The following is a 6699-nucleotide window of genomic DNA, read 5'->3' as shown; positions in this document are numbered from 1 at the left end:
GTAGTTAAGTAGCCAAAGCTGGTTAATTTGTTTGAGTGCAACAGGATGTTATTTTAGGTAGGTTTGCTGAGAACTTGACATGTCATGTTCATAGGTTCATAGGTTCATAGGTTCATACTAGGCTATCTGCCCAAGGGCATTTATAAGCCTAGCCCATAGTTATGTGGCTTTCGCCACCCCTTTAGTTTGAATAAAAACTATGCCTATCATTTTGCTGTGCCTCTGTCAAGCAGTGACGCTGAAGTAATCCCTGGGGTATATCTGCAATCTCCCATCCATTGGTCAAGATTCCTCTTGAACAAGACCAGAGAGGTGCTCTGCCTCACATGTACCGGGATTTTGTTCCACAGCATAGGGAGTCTCTGGGTGATGAATCTGTCCCTCCAGCACGTTCTATTTATAACCGTGTCAAGGTTTAAGTCTCCCGCCCTTGTGGTTCTGAGGGATCTAGATTTTTTGAGGTGAAGCATATTCATAGCATTATTCTAGCCTCATCATTTTTGAGGCTTATAAGTTGATGAAGATGGGGACAGCATGCAGTAAGGAGGGTTGTAGATGGGTAAATGGCATGATTTTAATGGCCAGTTCTGTTCGATAAGATTGTTGCCCTATGTAGATGTCCATGTTTTTGTGTGACATTTTGGATGTGAAGATTAACCTGTATCCATTAGTAGTTTTCCTTGGGTTATAACTCATGATGTCCTTCCCATTTCACTGTTGGCAGTATTCTTTACAATAGGGATCCCCTGCTAAGAGCAGCCCGACATCCGGCCAGTATACCAAAGCCTTTAGGTTGTAATAGGTATGCCGTATGTCACACGTCATAGGGCATAAAGGTGACATTTATTTATTTTTATTTTTTATTTAACATTTTTTGACCGGGAATGTCCGACTAGGTTCCACAGAGCCTGTTTTCAGCAGAGGCTCGGGGAGAAATGCTCCAGACATATGAATGTACCATCCTCAAAACTTTTTTGGTGCTGGTCTGAACCCTCGTTCATCTGCTGGTTACTGAGCCGCTTTTCAGGTAAGTGTGCCATTGGGTTTTCTTATCTTCCTTTTATTGTTTTAGTTGGTTTCATGTCATCTAGAAAGGGGAAATGCCAGTGTGGGAGATTCCCCATAAGAATCATCATGAGCAGTGTTTGTTTTGCCTAGGTGCTTCCCATGACCATACGTCTTGTACAGTTTCTCAGGTGTGTGTTCCGAAAACCTTGCATAGACCTCTCATCATTAGCAATTTATTTAGAAAACCAATGTCTTAAGTTGTTGGCTAAGGACACTGTAGAAGAATCTTCCTGGCCTGAAGGTCAGCTGATCCTCAAGGACTACTACCAAGAAAGCTCAGTCAGATTCTTCTCCTGTGCCACCTCTGCCAGACGTCTTTCTTGATGTTGGTGAAAGCCCAGAGGACCACCCGTTTTTTGTCAGATTCCTCTGCCACTACCACTTCTGAAGCCAGCATGGATACGGCTTCTCGCACTTCCATAGAGGTCTTGAAGATGTCTGCTTTGGATGTTCAGGGGGAACTGCAGCTGATTTACTTCCGAAGAGCCTAGAGGTGTTCCTGAAGTCTTGGTGAGAGAAGAGTTACCTACTAGGTGTAGAGTGCCACCTAACATCTTTAGGGCTGATGTTCCCTCAAAGAAAAAGCAGAAAACCAAGCACCTTTCTCCTGTTCCCAGAAATCCTTAGAGTGAATGGCAAAATTTTACTTAAGGTCTAATTAATGCCCTTATGGCTCTGAAGCCTCCTTTGGGAAGGGGGCTCTGCTCCTGCTTTCCCTTGGTCTTCTATCCCTCTTTAGAGGCCAAGGGCTGAAGAAGAATCCTTGACCTATTCCTCACAGATTCCCTCTTTCTTGGATTATGGCTCTGAGGAAGAGGAGTCTTGATCCTAAATCTCCTTTTGAGAAGATTTTTTTGGTGACTCGGTTTCCTATATGATTGAGTGTAAGTGGGACTGTGATCAGGTCTCTGATATTCATAAGAGGTACTATGATCTTCCTCAGATGCAGTCTTCTGTGCCCTCTGCAGTAGGCTCCTGACTTCCGACTCCCTGCCCCTTGCTCCTGAAAAATCCTGACCGGTTTTATAAGGTGCCAGAGGATTGCAAATTTCTTTACAGGTGCCCCTCTGTTTAACACTTGTTTCATCTGTGGCTTCTGATAAGCCATCTAAATGTTTGCCTTCTATTAAGTTGTTTCTCTCAGACCAGGACAGCAGAACTGTGGTGAGGTTAAGTAAGAAAGTGTATACTTATGCTACCTTGACCTTCAGAGCTGTAAATTACCAGACCCATATGACTAGGTCTGATTAGGTCTTCACTTTTGGGCCTGTCAGGTTATTTCAGTTCTTCCTGACTGTGAGGGGGCGGCTTCAGCTCTTTCTTTATTAGGGATGGCTTCTCAGGTTGCTCGCCGTTCTTTTAAATGCAGCTGATGCCTCATCTAGGGCAGCTGCTTTTTGTTCTGTGTGCAGGAGGTATTCCTGGCTTCTGCATCAACCTTTGGCTGATAACAAAAAGGCTACGTTGATGGATGCTCCTCTAGATAAACCTCTTTTGATGCTGCCGCTGCTGAGTTGTTTAAGTCCCTTCAGGAAAAGGGTAAGACCTTACAGGATTTGAAATTTATTTTTGTTTCACCTGTTTTCCAAGTTTCAAAATCATTGCCCTAACAAACCTGCCTTTGTTCAAAGATCGTTGCACCCCCCCCCCCCCCCCAAAGGTAAGAAAGGTGGTAGAAGGACTCCTCCTGCTAAGTCTCCTTAAATTCCTGCAGCTCAAAAGCCTCCTTTTCTTAACAGACCAGGTGCTTTCTGACTGTCCTTGTCCCTCTCTTCTCATTCACATTCCTCTCTTGCTTTGTGTGTCTCTGTCCCTATTTGGGTAAAGATCACTTAGGATTCTTGTTCTGTCCATTATCTGCCAAAGATATATGGTTTGGAAATCTCTTCCCCACTTTTTGCGCATTCCTCATCAGGAGCAGCTGCCTTTTTTCCAGAGGTGCTTCAGGTCCTGTTATTTCAAGGAACAATTCTGGAAGTTCCAGCTCCTCAAAGGAGGGAAAGGGTTTTGCTCCAGATTATTTTTGGTCCCCAGGAAAGAAGGCACCTGGAGACACATTCAGGATCTCTTTCAGGTAAATACCTTTTTGAAGTTTCCTTCCTTTTGGATGCTATCCCTTCAAACCTTGTTTACTCCTCTTCTTCCTCAGACTTTTCTGTTTTCCCTGGAAGGATGCCTATCTCCATATCCCTGTTTATCCCCTTTTCTGGAAGTTTGTACACTTCTGTGTTGCTTTGTTGCATTTTCAGTTCTCTGCTTTGCCCTTTGGCCTCTCTACTGCCCCAGCAAGGGTCTTCACCAAATGCCTTGCTCCTGTGATTGCTTTTTGCAGAATGAGGGAGTTCAAATCTTTCCTTACTTGGACAAACCTGCTCATTCAGGCCTCTTCTCCAGAGATCTTAATTCAGCATCTTCACTTTGCTGTTCGTCTCCTGCAGAAGCCTAGGGTTTACAGTGAATTTCCAAAAATCATTCCTGACTCCTCTTTAGGATCATGCTTTTCTAGGGTGCAGGCTGTGATGGTTCCAATGCTAGCATCTCGCTAACTGTCATTGCATTCTTTCAGTCCTGTTGCTCTCATACTTTGGACACAATACAAGAGTCTTCATGGGTTCTGTTCAAACAGCTTTACAAACACATTTTGATAGAAGTTTGCTGACTTTAAGTTAACTTAAGTAAACTTGTATGCAAACTCCTACAATCATATATGCTCACTCTCTGGCTGCACTCTCAAAGTGGCACTGAGAATAGCACGTGTCTGGTATTTATATGTACATGTGATGTTCAGTCCTTGATACGCTTCTTAAAGATACAGGACATACACTCTGATCTACATCCTCCCTCTTTGAGAAATAGACCGTGCAATGTTATGAATCTGTTTGGCATGCATATAATACAGGTAGATGTCCTTCATGGATGCATCTGCAGTCATAACAACTGGGTTGTCCTGTCGCCAGGCAGCCCTTCGGTCGGCCGGATTCCAAAGTCTGGGTCCGGCTTCGGCTGATGTCGCACTCCACCCGACGTCATCTCTGCTGGTCTTCGGGTATAAAGGCATCAGCCGACGCCATTTTCCTCAGTCTTTCTTGCCGCGTGGCGCCCGAAGCAGAAGCTGTTCGCAAGTGCCGGTCGGTCAGATCCAGAGATTACTACTACCGAATACTACCAAGACTTCTAAAAAGCTGGCACCCGTTGGGGACTCTCTTGCCTCAGCCGATGTCAGAAAAAAGTCAATAACTGTTTAACTTGTGGAAACAAATACCTCACAAAGATTTCCACTCTTACTGTCTGCCTTGTTTAGGCCTAGACCACGACGTAGCAGCCTGTTCGGCCTGTGCTTCCTTCAACTGACGAACGCTAAAGGCGCCGGTCGGAGTTTGCTGAACAGTTTTTCGGCTCAGACTTTGCATACATTATGCCGCCGGATCCTCCGACTACCCAAATTGTCAAAAACGCCAAGAAAAAGACCGACACTCGCGGCCGCGGTTTCGGCGAAACCACGGTCAAGCAAGCCGCTGAGTGTCTCGGTTTCGGCGAAACCGAGAAAACTGGTCAATCTTCAGCCGAATCCATGACTACTACTGAGGCTCCCGCTACTTTACCTGAATCGGCCTCAGAAATTTTGCCTACAACTGTGGCTTCTAGTGAGTTATCTGACACCATCCCTTTGGATGTCTCTACCCCAGCACGTGGTGCTGCTAGACCCCCTGCAGCCATGTCTATCAAGGCCTTTGCCAGGGCTAAAGCAGCCAAATCTGCTAAGTCAGTGCCTGTTAAACCTCCCTCACACAGGCCCTCTTCCAGTTCACAAATGCTTACTCTGGCAGAAGATTTAATATCTTTAATTAGGGGATCCCAATCTCACCCAGACAGGGCCTCTCAACCACCAGAAAAGAGACCTAGGACAGAGCCCCCCGAGCCAGTGTCCTCTGATTCTGCGGATGATTCCGACATTGCAGAACAGCCAGAAGATCCTTTTTCTACTTATGAAGACTCTGATACTGAAGAATCCATTCCAGCTGCCTCTCCACCAGAGGAATTTTCCTTTGGGGAAACCTTACATGCCATGAGAGAGCAATTCCAATGGCAGGGACAAGATTTCTCAGATTCAAGAAAAAGGCTTAGGACTTTTCTGCACTTACCACAACATAGGCCCTTAGCTATTCCTCCTGTTTTGCCTGTTGTGGATGATGCATTTAATGATGTCTGCACTGCTCCTGATTCTTTACCTCCAGCCCCTGCCAAACCTGAGAGATTTTACAGGGTGCCAGACACTCATCACCACCTATACAAGGCCCCACTGGCGGACCCCGAAACTATTTCCCAGGGGCCTAAGGCAGTAGCCTCGACCACAACAAAAAACCCTATACCTTCAGAAAGGGAATCCAGGTCTTTAGACAGATGGGGCAAAAAGTTTACACTTCTGCTACTCTCTCAGCTAGAGCTTTAAACTGTCAGTTTCACATGATACAATACCAAGAGTTTATGCTTGATCAGTTAACTAAAAAGCTATCCTCTGATGACTCTATAGATAAGAAATATGTATTAGAAATGGTAAATAACATACAACAGGTTAGTAACCATTCCTTAAAATGTGGCTATGATGCACTGGAGGCTTCATTTAGATCAGCCATGACTGGCACAGTGATAAGAAGACATGCATGGTTGAAAGAGCAGGTCTTACGGATCATGTTAAAGCTAAACTATTAGATGCTCCTATGGATAAGGCCAGTTTATTTGGTACACCTGCCCAGCAGGTAATGAAGAAAATGGAAGAAAAGGCAAAATCTGTACAAACAGTTAAAGATTTCTTACAGGTTCAGCCCCTCAAGGTTTAGCAGGAACTGGCCTGCCAAAAATTGGTCCTTTCCTGACTCCACAAGATCCCAAAGGGGCAGGAATAGACATTCCAGAGGCAGAAATCAATCCAGAGGAGGTGCCTACAGAGGACGACAGTGGCAAGGTAATAACAGAGGCACAGACACAACCACTACCACTGCAACAGGACAATCACAGTGACTTGACTCTAACTCCGCCTACCAGGGAGCAAATAGCAGCACCATTAGGTGGAAAGTTAGCCTTATTTTCGAAAAATTGGCATTATATCACAAAAGACAAGTGGATTTTGCAAACCATAGACCAAGGATACCGGTTCCACTTCCACACTTTACCAGTCAAAAGAGGAATGCCAAACCTGCCTCCAAATCAAAAAATAGAAGCTCTACAGCAGATAATGCAATTAACAAAGATGAGAGCTGTGGAAAGAGTACCAATAACAGAACAGGGCAAAGGATTCTACTCCAGACTATTCCTAGTTCCAAGAAAAGAAAAAAGTTGGAGACCTATTCTCGACCTGTCCATCTTAAACACATACATCAATGTCCCAAAATTCAAAATACTGACCCTACAGCAACTTCTTCCCATGCTGGGCAAGGAGTGTTGGCTGGTAACTCTAGATCTCAAGGAGGCATACCTGCACGTCCCCATTCGACCAAATTGCAGAAGATACCTCACATTTCTTGCAGGATCAGAGCATTATCAATTCTCAGCATTGCCCTTTGGCTTATCTACTACGCCCAGAGTATTCACAAAATGCCTGGCAACAGTAATCGCCCACTGCAGACTACAGGA

The sequence above is a fragment of the Protopterus annectens genome, chromosome 2.part2, assembly GCF_019279795.1.
Source record: "Protopterus annectens isolate FY-2018-M chromosome 2.part2, PAN1.0, whole genome shotgun sequence".
NCBI classification, from domain to species: domain Eukaryota; kingdom Metazoa; phylum Chordata; order Ceratodontiformes; family Protopteridae; genus Protopterus; species Protopterus annectens.
The sequence above is the reverse complement of the archived record's forward strand: the minus strand, read 5'-3'. Positions refer to the sequence as shown.